The sequence below is a fragment of the Paramisgurnus dabryanus genome, chromosome 12 (assembly GCF_030506205.2).
Source record: "Paramisgurnus dabryanus chromosome 12, PD_genome_1.1, whole genome shotgun sequence".
NCBI lineage: Eukaryota > Metazoa > Chordata > Actinopteri > Cypriniformes > Cobitidae > Paramisgurnus > Paramisgurnus dabryanus.
In genome coordinates, this window is record NC_133348.1 from 25052995 (window position 1) to 25068190 (window position 15196).

General features: G+C 38.1%; 1 long non-coding RNA gene across 1 annotated transcript in view; it reads left to right on the top strand.

The window, feature by feature from the left end:
- The window catches only part of LOC135738704 (uncharacterized), a 32963-nt gene extending 25371 nt beyond the window's left edge, over nt 1-7592 (top strand). The window contains exon 2 of the long non-coding RNA XR_012334689.1: nt 7237-7592. This is a non-coding gene — a long non-coding RNA (uncharacterized lncRNA). The remainder of the gene's footprint in view (nt 1-7236) is intronic.
- The last annotated feature ends 7604 nt before the right edge of the window (nt 7593-15196 follow it).

Consider the following 15196-nt stretch of genomic DNA (forward strand, 5'->3'; position numbering starts at 1 on the left):
ATTAAAAAATTAATCTAATTAATTAGAGGCTTTGTAATTAATTAATCGAAATTAATCACATATAAATATTTGACCTTAAATATTAGAACATTGAGAAGTTATTTTTTAACATGGATTTTTAGTATACCATGAAAAATGACTGAATACATAAGCTTAAGCAACAAAATATTGTTTATTTTTGTTCAACCAAGTCGTTGTACCCGGAGTCGGGCTAACATCCACGCTAGCTGCTATATGTTTTGCATTGAGATGATACTTGAGGCTCGATGTGCTGCGGGTGATATGTGAATTCCTTGTTGCATAGCTTACACACAACCATGCTCTTATCGACGCTTCCATCCGTTCGTTAAAAAAAAAAAAATTCCCATCCACGGGGCCAACCAAAGTTCATGTTCACTGTAGTTTGTTGTTGTCTGAAGTCATGAACGCTAGTTGGTGCTCCAGTATAATCGGTCTGCTGAAACTCATTCAATGAGAAATGTTCCGCGGTGCAAAAATAAGTGCGATTAAAATGCGTTAAAAATGTTTAATCTTTTAATTAATCTTAATTAACGCGTTAAAGTCCCGGCCCTAATTTTTATTTTATTTAAGAGAATAAAGAAACGCATACACATTTAAAACAGCATGAAGATGAGTAAAACTATTGCTTTAAGGCACTTCAGAAGGTCTCAGCATTTTAAGGGGTTTGTGCCCACCACATCTAGTTATGAATGTTTGTACCTATAGTTTTTCAAGATGCATGACTGTTATTGATCTCTATTCTTAAAATTACCAAAGATTTCCGCCTATAGCAAAATACAGTATGTGCTATAAGCTTAACAGTGGCACTACCCATTATTGTGATGACTACCCAGTCTCACAAGGTTTTGTGATGCTACCAAAAAGATACAAACATTGAGTTCTGAGCCACGTCCTCCGCTAAAGTCTGCTAAAGCCTCTCTGAGCCGTGCATTAGGCTGAAAGGTGCTGTTTGGGACAGTGGGCTGCTGTAGACCTGTATGTTTTTGTAAGAAGATATATGTGTAAGGCTACAGCAAGGTTCTCCTCTGTGTTTTGGGTCTGAAGACTTCTCCAGGCCAGAGCAGAGGCATATGAGGGGAAAACTACGGGAGAGTTTCCACAGAGACACTTTACTTCATGATTTCTCCACCATACATCTTTTAAACCCACATTTTTTTATTATTAGAAAATAAAGTGGGGCCTACAAACATCCACATCTGAAGACTCCCAAGAGAATGAACAAAAATGAGGGAGTTTTGGTAATAAATAAAGGTATACATAAAGATGTTTTTAGTTTATTTTTGAATATAAATAGAGTAAAAGTCTAGCCAGTAAGAATTTGCTTTATTATGTTGACCAACTGACTTACTGATGTGGGGACTGAACAAAATGTTTTGAAAAGGTAATTTATGATCTGAAAAAAGCTCCAAAGTGACTGAGAAAAAACTGCAATGTTCATGCCCATAAAGAGGAGGACAAGTGAAGAGAAAACAGTATAAAACATGTTCCTCTTAGCTGTTTGTACTTTAAGATTTGGCATCAGATTGACTTGCATTTCCCAGAACGCCTCATACAAACAGCTGCCCGATACAAATCCACCCTTAATAAAAGCTCAAGGCATCTACCAATGCAAAGATGCTTTAACATTTACATATATTTGGCTTTCAGCAGATGCAACCTACACTACAGTCAACAAACATCTTTCCTTTTTAAACCTACAAATGAACCTTTTTAGCTGAAAATGGCATGTTCACCCACTTCAGACTGGTTATTATTTCTCTCTTGTGTGCAGTTTGACCAGATTAATGGTAAAAACAGAAATATTTCTCAATGATAAATACGAACAGAAGCACACCTGTACACATAAACTAAACATACTGTTCAATACTCCACAGAGCTTTTTGGTTCAGTATCCATTGAGCCAGATCATGGTGCTTAACTTATTCATGCAGGGAGAGAGAAAAAAGCTTTATGAGGGAAATGAACATGTCTGTTTAAAGTATGTGGAAAAGATTCAGCCATAAAACAGGTTCAGTGTAGCAGATAGTAGTTTTCCATGTCTGTGGTCCTGGGGGAAACATGTTAAAAGCACATGTTTCATATGTGGGTTTGACAGAGAAGGAGGCAGATCTTTCCAAAGATTAAAAATGATATGCGTTTAGATCTCCCCAGATGTTTTTCAGATAGATAGATAGATAGATAGATAGATAGATAGATAGATAGATAGATAGATAGATAGTTAGATCTAGCATCTCTTAGACTTGGTTCTTAAACATTTTCAGCGTAACCCCCCCTGTGTACGGTGCATTCCTTTTTCTTCCCCCAAAGAAAATTTATGACAAAAACAGTTCTTAAACTTAACATTTTAATTAAACAAAATTATTAAATTATACAAAGTAGTGCTGTTGGTTAGTACCCTTATTTGTTAGGTTTAATTACACAGAATAAATTAAAATGTGATAAAACTGGGGCCCCCAGCTGGCACCATCTTGCGGCCCCCCAATCAGAGTAGAGCTCAACATTATCATTCATAACCCTTCCAAATAAGATAATAACAAACCATTTCATTCTAGGGAAAAAGGTTGTAAATGGACATGTTTCTGGATCATTATTGCACTTAATAAAATTACATACCTTTTACATGTATTTAGATATGAGGTTTATTTAAACAAGCTGTTGGGCTTGTCCATATTTTACCAAACCATGGGTTGAAATAACCCAGCATTTTTTAGAGTTTATGAAAACTTCATCAGAATAAAATAATATTTATCCACCTACATTACTTAAGACTTCATACGATGTTAAGAATGTGGGAAATGTGTTTTTTTTTTCCTAAATGCTTTGTCATTATCATTTCTGCTGATGAAATGCACAGCACGACACTAGGAAACATTTTGTCTGATTCACGAATGTTTTGGAATATGATTGTTCTGGCAGAATCAGTATTTTGAGAGGCCATTTTGTTTACTTAGCAAGATTGATTGATATGCTGTTAACAGAAATGGTTACATTATCAGTTTGGAAACGATCAGCACATGCTGATATGATCACATCACTATTGTCCTTACTGTTATCCCTATTATGTTTTTCTGATTCAACACACATTTCATTTCACACAAAAACATCTTCCCTCCCCCGACTCTGATTTGGCAAGAGAAACGTACAAATATTTCAACACCGTCTTCCAAATCACACAAACACACAAGTGCATAAAAACAAACACACAAGAAAATCAAGTGCTTTTACCCGCTGTACACATACACTTACTGTATATAACCATTAATCTAATAAAAGATTACTGTGTACATGCATGTAATGTAATGCTGCTTAACGCTACAGTACAACAAGTTTAGCTGTTTTGTACTACTGTATGTAAAAATAATAAGAATTAAATTTTGATATATTGTTAATTCATATATAAATCAGAACTGGACCGAACAAAACTTTTATCCAATAAACATATATGATCATGCTTGTGAAAACCCAGCTGAAGTAATTTACTGTTTTCTACATAAAACATAAATATCAGTGAACTCAAACTTTTATGCTCCTAAAAACTTTAATGCTCCTACTTTGACGTCATTTGGCTGTCGTTTCTTGCGGGGCCGCATAAAGTCAAACAAGCCTATTATCTTTATTTTCGCAAGTAAAATCCGTTTTTGATTTAACATTTAAACAGACTCACGGTTCTCACCAACACTAGCACTATGCATATTGCATACATTATTCCAGAAGTAATATGATTTGTTCTCTATGAATGAACAAATAAACATGTTCTGTTCCACTGGGAACTGTAACGCAGTCGAAGTGAATTGTGTTAATTATTTGCGCGCATTTTTGAATATGGCCACTTGTGGAATAAAAACTGCACGACAAAAGGTAAGACTTGTTTTTATTATGAGATTTTAGCTTGATTTCAAAGCATGACTACATGGTTCAACATAGCACAATATGGTCAAGATGCTTTATATGTGCTCTGTAGCACTAAAAAATGATTTCCCTTTGATTAAGAGCCTTCAGTACTATTTAGCACCATTTTTAAAAAGTGTATGCTACTGACTAAGGTGAGGACTATCATGGGAGATGGTTAGCATTTGCGAACACATACATACATGCACTTGGCTGCAGTAACAGTAGTGTGTAAGAGACGTGCTTTACATTGTGAACAGCTGTGCTAAGTTTGAGGGTCTGGTGTGTGGGGACAGAGATGTCAGCTGCAATAAAATAAATCATGGAACTCGGGAGGAAAATTAATCTAGGCAGGTGATTTCTAATGCATGCCATTCAATCCAACTTACATTAAAATTGTTCATTTAACAGGAAATGTTCTCACACATGTAGAGCACCATAGAGTTCAATGTCACGACTGCTACATTTAGGTTCTCTGCTAAAACTCACACACTGTATGTGAAAGTTGGATAAAAAATACTTCAACTGGTAACACCTAAAGATTTTTTTACTTTACTTGTCTCACTTCATGTAAGGTGATAAAACTTTTCAAAATTACTTGGTAATACCTAAAAAATAAGCTTTTCTACGTAACATTTTTACTTAAATTTTTAGGTGTTACCAAAGTATTTATTGCTCTTGAGTCAAATTTGTCAAAATGTACAGTACAATTTTCGCTAGATTTTATTTCATCATAAAGTACCATGCATAACACTCACCTTTTATACCTTGTGTTCAGATTATGTCAAAGATTATGAGGGTCCCCTAGCTAGGTCCCAACCCCCACCAGCCAAGCATCCCCCGCCTGTCATTTTAGGGTAGATGTGATTTCACAAAGTTAGATGTAATCCTGCATCAACATTTTTTGTTCGTCCTGGAACAACATTTTAATTAAAGAAAGACCAAAGTACCCTTAAAGGACAAGTTCGGTATTTTAGACTTTAAGCCCTGTTTTCAGATTGTTTATGATGAAATAGAACGGTTTTGACTGAAATTTCGACATTTGCGGCTGCCCTGAGAATTTTCGCGTGTTTGTGTTTCAGCTCCTATCTTTACAATGGGTTTAATGGTGCACTGGAACAATACTTCCTAAAAAGCATTAAACTTTCGTTTACAAAGACGTGAAACTCACCGAGTGGTCACGGGTGTTCACTGGTATGCTCACACAAAAATCGCTCCAAAAGACGCATTCCAACAGGTTTTATCGTAGTTTTTACCAACTCCATTGACTTGTATTAGATGTCCTGTAAGGTACTGTATTACTCCGCGCCGGGAACTTTGTTTCTATTCTTGCAATTGGCAATGGCGGATTAGCGCCACCACCTGGGCTGGAGTGTCTATTATTCAAGCTCTAAGCGGAAGAATGTACGGGTGTGAGGTGTTTGGAAAAATAGGTCCACAAGTTAACAACGAATGCTAAAACAACTGTTGGAAAGCATCTTTTGTAGCGATTTTTGTGTGAGCATATCAGTGAACACCCCTGACCACTCGGTGAGTTTCACGTATTTGTAAACGAAAGTTTAATGCATTTTAGGAAGGATTGTTCCAGTGCACCATTAAACCCATTGTAAAGGTAGAAGCTGAAACACAAACACGCGAAAATTCTCAGGGCAGCCGCAGATGTCGAAATTTCAGTCAAAACCATTCTATTTCACCATAAACAATCTGAAAACAGGGCTTTAAGTCTAAAATACCAAACTTGTCCTTTTACTCAAACCTTAACCATTTTTACCATTTAAATTAGTGTTAAATAATAGTTTGAGAAAAAAATAAAAGTCCCTAACCCAATCCTAAATCTAACAATCTGTACATTGCTCAGTGTGAGGTCACACTTAAAGGCGGAGTCCATGATGTTTGAAAGCCAATGTTGATATTTGAAATCACCTAAACAAACACGCCCCTACCCCAATAGAATCTGGACCTTCTGTTGATAGACCCGCCCCACACATACGCAACCCGGCATTTGATTTGATTTGATTGGCTGTAAGTGTGTTTTGGTAGTCGGCCCGTCTCCTTTTCCAAACCGTTTTTCAAACATCGTGGACTCCGCCTTTAAGTGTTTCCATGTATTTCAGACAGAAATTTTTGCATTAGTTAACCCCTCTAATTTATATTTTTGTGCTTTATAGGGGGTCCCTCAACGCTTTTAGGAGGTCCGGGACCACCCCAGCTCCCCTCAATTAGATCACTTTTTATACCTAAACACTGTAAAAAAATTCTGTAGAAATTACAGTATTATTGGGTATTACTGTGGCAACTAGCTGCCAGTAACTTACTGTAGATTTTACATTTATGTTATTTACTGCCAACAGTTTGTTCAAAGTTAAATGAACAAGAAACATTTTCAGTATTTACCTTCTACAGTAAGTTACTGGCAACCAGCTGCATAATTACAGCAAATTTTTTACAGTGATCTATTGCATATATTGTATGTCAAACTGCCATATTTTTATGGCAATTGTTCACATTTGTAAAACTGTGTCAACTGTTTATTTCATCTCAATGGCATATTTTAAAACCATTCCCTTTTTGTCCTTGGCTTGGAAGCGGGCATCTGTGCCATCAAGCCTTCATTGTTTTTGGCAGACAGTCACTCCAGCAATACACCCTCCTTGGTGCTGTTGACATGTTTTAAACTTTTTTAAACCAGTGTGGGTGTTTATGCAGACCATTGTTTACAGTTTTTTTCAGGATACTTTCAGGATTGTCTCACCCTTATGACTAATCCCAATTTGTTATCATTGGATGGAATAACCAGCAATGATCTTAAAAATTTATTTTGTTTCTCTTGGGTTACACAGCAGATGGAAAGACAGATCCTCACGGTGAGAAAATACCATCTTTGCCATGCGGAAAGGTGATAGGAAAACAGGATGGCAAACTTAAAAAAAACAGTCAGGATGGAGAAAACATCATATCGGCAGCATACGGAGAGCTGCTGAAATGCAGAACTTGTTTTTAAACCTAGACAGGCCAAAATCGCAGTGTTCATAAATGCGTATTAAGCCAAGACAAACATAAATAGAGCACTGAGCTCATCGTTCAACAAACAGTATTATACAACAGTTCTGCTCCTTTAATCTCATTGGAAAACTTGTTTGATACTTCTCTGTGTCTGTAAAAGAGCACACCTTAACCACCGTAATGGGTTTGGATATATGGATGCATGTTTCTCCTAAAAAGTGAATTAAAGTACAGTATGACTTTCAGCTCTCATATATAGTTTAATAAATTCCTTGTCTTCTTTCACTCACTCAACCTTCTTCTGACCTCTTGACCCAACCACAGGAAATTCTTCTCCAGCCAGCTGATGGTCCATTAGAGGAGGCAAGATTTTCAAGGGAACTTCTGTAAGAAATTTCAACCTTCAAAGGGTACGAAGAGGAAATGAAAGGAAAAAGAGTGAAGGCGCATTAAATGCGGTAAATCCTGTTTTAAAGAACTCTGCGTGCCGTTTGGTGTTTTTGGCATGTAGAGTGAAAACTATTCAGCAGTAGAAGGTGCAGATGAAGTGACAGAAAGATTTTTTCTTCTGAGTCTTTTGGACCCCTGTCATGTCACCTGCTGCATATATTAATACCACATCAGATGAACTTGGGTGAATATGGGTGAATGAACTCAATAAACCTTTGGAGGTGCTTTAACAGTTGTGCAATCTTTTTCAAATCTTCTGAAAGGTTTTGTGTGTCAAATAGACTAATAATGATTTAAATTGAACTGGTTCCTCACAAAAGGTATCACATGGCTTGTTATTTAAGACTTTGAATATTGTAACTGTACTCTTTACTACAGTATTGACTGAGTAAGGCCATGTCAAAGACTGAAATCAATGTGACGTCAGTCTTTATCGATTGATGATTAGTTTCTGTTCCCTTTCGAGGTATCTAAATTATGTGTCATAAAATGACAGTGTGGGAAAGAATGCCACAGCGTTCATGCATCCAGGGTTTCCTGCAGCACTTTGCAGTTCGGGTGGCCCACCTAAGCTGAGGAACCCTACTGCCTTAACTAGGGCGTCAAAAAAAAAATCCGCTGCACAAAAGGCAGTCAAGTGCATCTTGGAGAATAAGGCAGACGTGCTTCACACCGCGAGCGGGCATGCGCGCCACACAACAAGAAAAAAAAGAAAGAAAGAGACATAGTCCACTGTCGATGTCTGAAGGACATGGGCGGATTGACTATCTGGCAATTGTTTGCAGGCCCGGCCATTTTTTAAGTGGGCTGGTGAGATTTTTTTCCACATATAGAGGTTACGTGGACGCAGGTGCATACTGGTCATCTGGAGCACCGAGAGTTTTCCCAGTGGGCCGCATGGCAATATGGGCCGGTTTGCTTTAATGCACGTAAGTTATAGAGTAATAACAATAACGATTACAACACTGTGTTTTTTTTTATTTGGACCCACTTGCTGTCATTGCTCCCTCCTTCAAAACACACAGACGTTTAGTGCAGCGATCTATCAGCGCACATCAATGTCAAAATGTTGACAAAGCAAAATTAAAGTTTCTTTTCACAGAAGCCACAGTGAATGACTCCCAGCCAATCACACGACCGAGCAAAATTTTAACGTTTTAAGAAGTCAGTGTATCTTAAGACAAACACGAATTCCACATGGATTAAAGTGAAAAAAATTCTTCTGACTGAAATTTTTTTCAGGCCAAGTCATATTCCTTGTAAATAGGCGATACCAATAGCATTCTAAGGGGAGATGTTTTTTGCCATTAATGCCATATTAAAGTCTACTGTGGCATTTTTAGGGTTGCCAACTGTCACTATGAAATACAGCAGCAGTGCGAGTATGTTTTTTGTGAATAAACAGTGTTAACACTTAATTACAACATATAATATAGGTTTATTAATAGTTTGTTAATTTACAGCTTTACCTTTAACACAGTTCTTTAATTGAACCATTATCTTTAATATCTGTCTAAAACAAAACACTTGTGACTCCTGCATTAAGGGTTAAAAACGTTATCCCGTCATGTTAATCTACTTGTTGTGACAAACTAAAAAAATGTATTCTGTAAGATTTAGTTTGCAGGGCATTTCAGAAACAGCTAAATAACTCCCTATATAAAAATAAATATGAATATCACCACCTTTAATGAATCTTAATTATTTATTAATTGTAAATCTTATTAATTTTGGCATTTACTTATACATTTTTTTAAATCAAGGTTGAAACTGTTAACATTAGTGAATGCACTATGAACTAACATCAATTACTTTAATGACATAAACATGAATTAATAAATGCTTGTATACTCTATATAACATGAACAAACTATGGAAAATATAATGCATTTAAAAATGTGAACAAATACAACTTTTTCATATCATATTATTCAGTACACATAAACGAATAATCCAGGGTCTGTTCTGTTCACACAACAGCTTACAGTCACAGCTCTAATACAGTACCGTTATGTATGAATATAAACCCTGAACGAGCAACTCAAATAAAACTTGTGTACAATTCGCACAGGATGCCTGTAATCATAGTGACAGTTGTACATTGAATGATTGTACCCTTTATCAACAAATTATTATTTTACAATAGAGGCAGAGCTAAGGTGCTATTTTATGCGCAATGTTATGCACTTAAAACAACGCATTGTGCGCAACGTGCGTATATTACACAAGAACAAAATTCAAGCTCAGGGATAAACAGTCAGTGATGAAATAAGGATAATAAACAATAATGTATATATCTTAGTAAATTGATTTAGTCAAGAGCAGTGAGAGATTAATTGTTTGATTAACATTACAGATAAGCAAAAAAGGTAACTTTTTTCTGCTGTTTACTTTCTCCTAAGCCCTAAATGGTCATGTTTGAGGATACTTGCAAAGACGGGATTTTGGACGCATAACCTTATGTGTATTTAAGGACAATAAAGCGGCAAAAATACTCACAAGCTCAAAGAGAAGCGAATGCGCGACTTGCTTATTCCCCTCATACAGAAACAGCGCATTTAACACTGTTGTTATTGTTTCAATTTAAAATCACTTGTTTTTAAATGCGGATACATGTACAAACGTCAACATTTCTTGACCATGTGCACATGCAATTGCAATAACTGACAGGTGGATGACATCAAAGTACTGTGAGAGCATTTCGGAAGCAGTCTCGTCTAATGAGTTCTCGGTTCGCTCTCACGGGATATTGATGTCATCTGACTGCCTCTTGATTCTTGTGGCGCCAAGTGAAGTTTACCCATGAGATTAACAAACTCGTTGTATCAGCCACTGGTTAGATCAGCGTAGCAGTCAAAAACGATCATGTACGAGACAAATCAATTACCCCCAAAATACAGGACCCTAGGCTTACTGTGCAAAGACACGTAAATTACCTGGCTGTTTGAATTTCTTAGCCCACGAACTGATAGGCTTGCCAATCTTCCTCATTTCGCTAAGTCAAGTTAATCTCCATTGGTTTTATACACCTTTATCGATGTCCAAAACATCGGATCCTTCCTGCATTACAAGTATGTCCATGCTAGCAGAAACAAAGTTTTACCTCAGCTTAACGTGAGATACAGCCAGAAAACCCGGAGTGGATCTGGTGCGTATGATTACAGAACGCTTACAGTGGAGAGAGGAACGTGATTTCGCTCCACTCCAGGCTTTGATCACATTCCACTTAACAAGGTGAATACACTGCGTCTTTATGAAAAGTTAATTTAATAATTTTGCAGCTGACGGAAATCCGTCGTAGACTCGCTGCAATCGACGGAAATCCGTCGCTACGACGGAGAACTTTAATCCATGATTCCAGCCAATCACATTGCAGAGCTGAGAAGCATTCCAACCAATTTAATGAAAGAAGGTGGGAGTTTATGTTCACTATGTTTGAGCGTTTGTAAGTATGGATTAAATAAGTATGAAAGAATTTACGAGAGGCCAGAACTTGAATCACATGTAAAAAATGGCTTTACTTTTTTGTTAATACGATTTATATGTTATATTAAGTATTTAATAAATAATTGTTAAATGTAGTATAAAGTCTGTAGTCTATCTCACAAAGAAGCCGGTGGACACAGATTTATTAAACAAGATCGGACAGGTGGCAGATCTCTCCTTTGTGCTACGACAAAACAGTTTGACTTTATATGTCTGCTATCGTAGCCACAGAGAGACATTTATAGTTAAATCTATCAGGCATAACAGAGAAGATAAATATTTACTTCTCGATGCTCCTTTATCATCCACTGGTTTATTTGGCAACGCTGTCTGCTCTGTCGTGGATAAATTCCAAGAGTTGAACAGGTGGCAGTGTTCAAAAAGTTTATTCCCTGCAAGTAAAATTCAGCCCCAGTAACATTCATGTTCATGCCGACTTCAACATAGTGTGGCGTGCGTCTCAAGCCCCCCCTCACAGAGCTTGAGGGCCGAAACAGGGTACCATAGGGTATGTCCCCGCCCCTCAAGATTCAGTCTTTAGAGACAGTGTTTTTATATCAGAAAAAAATGCATATTTTTTGTATCTTCCCCTTGCACATTTACAAAATTTAGGGATTCAACCCTTGCTCCACTGAGACTTCAGGGGATTCGCTTAGATGACTGGCTGGTGTTAGCTCAGTCTCATGAAATGGCAGATCGGCATTGAGATGTCATTCATGGCCATATAACACGTCTGGGATAAAGGCTTAATGCCATAAAAGAGCTATCAACCCCCCCCCCCCCCTATTCAAAGAACATAGTTTCTCAGGGAGGTTTGGGATTTGGTGATGATGCAGGCACATCTGTTTCCTGCTCGCACTGATCCAATCCTGACAGCAGTGTCCAGGATCATATCAGGCCCTATTCACTGAGTATTTTTTTGAAAATATTGGGTCTAATGGGAGCAGTGTCCATCATGATTCTTTTTGGCCTACTGCACATTAGACCTTCTCAGTGGTGACTTTAATTGGTTCTCACTGAGGGGATATCTATTCCATATATTCAGGGTTACGCGCTTATACCTTCGTTCCCTGTTTACATAGGAGAAACCAGGATTTTACACGTTCAAAGAATGTATGGATTCAGCCCCTGCTCCAATGGGAGTTCAGGGGATCCATATAGATTACTGCATGGTGATAGTACAGTCTCAAAAGTCTCATGAAATGGCAGTCCGGCATCAAGAAGTCATTCCTGGCTATATGACATGTCTAAAGTTACAGCCTAAAGCCTTAAAAGAGCAATCACCCCCCCCCCCCCACACACACAGAAAGAATATTGTTTCTCTGAGATTTGGTGCAGGCAAATCTGTTTCTCGCTCGCACCGGCAGTCTCAAAAGTTTCATGAAATGGCATTGAGATGTTGTCCCTGGCCAAATGAGCAATTTAACCCCCCAAAGAAAGAACATTGTTTCTCTGGATAGTTTGGGATTCAGTAACAATGCTATCTCCTGCTTGTCGATGATTATATTAGGTTCTCCCCAAGGTAAACCCGTTCTGTAAGTTCCGAATTATGTGCAGTGCCTTCATTCTCTCTCTACATGGAGGAAATCATATTCTCTGTTTCAAAAGCCCAGAACGTGAAAGCAGACATTCTGTCAAGGCAAAGGCTAAGGCCCAGGGGAATGCAGACTCCACCCTGAGGTGGTGGAGAAATTCTTTGTCCAAAATGGTCTAACAGACCTATCTATGTCTTAGAAGACGACCCACTTACCCTTATGGTTCTCCCCGACACATGCAGCCCCATCAGCTATGGTATAGACATGGCTGAGGTGGCGCCTCCCATACATTAGGAGGTACTACAGTTTGGACCTCTCTCCCTTACCTGGTATTCAGGTTCTTATGTCCTGATCTGTGCATGACACTTTTCACAACAGTACAGACACATATTCTTACGGCATAGTGGGCATTCTTTCCCCAAAGGCTCATTTCATGATGCTGCGTTAAGATACTTTGAAAGGGAACATCATGGTTATGACTGTAACCTCGATTCTCTGAGATAGGGAACAAGACTCTAATTCCCCTGAGATAGGGAACAAGACTCTAATAAAGAGTCTAATTCCCATAATTTCTTTTGCATGTAGCACTCGCTTCAGTTTCTAAAAGCTGTAATGCGCTGCTGGCACCACGTTTCACTCGTGGCGTCATCACTCGCCGCCTATAAGACAGGCTAGTTTTACAGATTATTTAACGGTGCGAACACTGTGGCGTTCTTCCCCAAAGTGTCATTTCATGACGCAGCGTCTCATTCCCTATCATCTCAGGGAACGTTTTCAATTGACTTTTTTACACTCCCATCATTAGAAGGACTATATTAAGCATCACATTTACCCCTATTCATAGTAATAACAGTGCCCATCTTATTAATATCTGTTATTTTCGGTAGAATGGAGCTTTACCAAAGATAATGTTGATTTGTATACTGTCTGATGTTTTCTGGTGGTTGAAACAAGCAGTTTTTTGTATCTCAGTGTCATTAAATGGTCTTTATGAACTGAGGAGGTCTTTTATTATAAAGGCCTGGGTATACTTCACTTTTTATGCGTATGCGAGGGCCAGCATACAGTAAGCATGACTACAATTTGGTCATTAGAATAGTATGCGCATTGCCAGACTTTTGTAACTGTCAATACTTTGTACATGTCACAACACGTATATGTGTGCTTCGTCTTTAAGTGCTGTTTTAAAAAGATTACAGACAATTAGATTTTTCGTGACATTGCCCCTTTAAATGCCACCCTGTTAAACCAGACCAATTAAATGTAAGGAATGTGAATTAGCCCTGCAATAAACTACTGAAAGCTGATTCATACTTTCATCTATTGTACCACTGACCCATCATAGGCATTTCTCACCCGTGAGAGTCAAGAAGTGCATCACTGGGTGGTGAAACAACAAACCACATTAAAACTTCAAATGCAAAACAGAGGCGGTAATCACCAATGTAACAGTTCTATCAATGCCCTCTCTAAAAGACAAACACTGTGTTTATAGACGTGTCTCATTGTTGTGCTTCAAAGCCAGAAAACCAAAACTACAAAACAAAAGCTCCGCATGAAACATTCCGACTTGTGATCATTGCTTTTAAACATTAAATCTAGACGTTCCTGCTGGTTCAAAGAAAACTCACACTTTTTTATAGTCTTGTATAACGAATTCCTCTGTTTTCTGGACAAATCGCGAAAGCTCCTAATTCGTGGAACAATAGAACATCTTGGAGCGGAAAAGTGCATAGCTCAGCATTTTGGAGAAAGCTCTGCTAAATGTTCGCAGCTGGGGGTGAACCACAAAACCCCCATGAGAAACAAGAGCTGATTTTGGATGAACTGTGAGAAGAGAGAGAGCAGAAAGATGACAAGTGGGGTAAATCCCACTGTTACATTATCTGTATTCCACACCTCCAACGCATGCACTTATATTATTCAGATGCCTTTCTGTGCCTGTACTGCTGGAGTAATAAAGCTTGGAGGATTGAGACAACAGAGTGGAAGGTGAACAGACTTTAAGACTGTAATTTTATTGTTTAACACCTCTGTTGAAGTTATTAGGTAATTAATAAGATAAGTTCCTGGTACAGAGTGATCACACTAGCCAAACGAACCATACTTTGGGGTTCAAACATACTCGGGGACACTACGTTACGCATAGAGAAGTACACCATTAGGACGTTTTTACACTTGGCTCATTTGCTTTGGTCTGTTCCTGGCACTCCCGCAGCGTTGCTTTGGTTTCACGCTCAGTCAATTCTATGAAAGCTGTTGTTAATCTCTCATAATCACCAACACGCATGTACAAAAACATTTAACAAACAACATGACTCTGCATATTTTATTTTCTTAATCTTTTGGTCTTATCATGCACACCAGAGAGAGTGACAGCTGCACATATGTGCTTTGGATTGCAAAATTCAACTGTTTGTCTTGGAAATCGTGAGTTGTGGAAACGAATGATTGACGTCATTTGCTAAAACACATGCGCAGGTTGCATTGCTTCCTGGACGAGTGCGCATACGATTTCGTGGTGCTTTCACATTCACGCAAACTGCACCAAAGTTTCATTACAACCAGTGATGGGCAGTAACGCGTTAGAAGTAACGCGTTACTGTAATCCGATTACTTTTTTCAAGTAACGAGTAAAGTAAGGGATTACAATTGCAAAACGAGTAATTAGATTACTGTTACTTCCCCGTTAGCAGACTGCGTTACTGCGTTATTTTTTAATCTTGATTTTGTTTCGTGAGATTCTCTCGTGTCGTGACGCGAGTCGAGTGACAATGACGTATGAGCGCCGCGCCGTCAGTCAGTGTATTGTT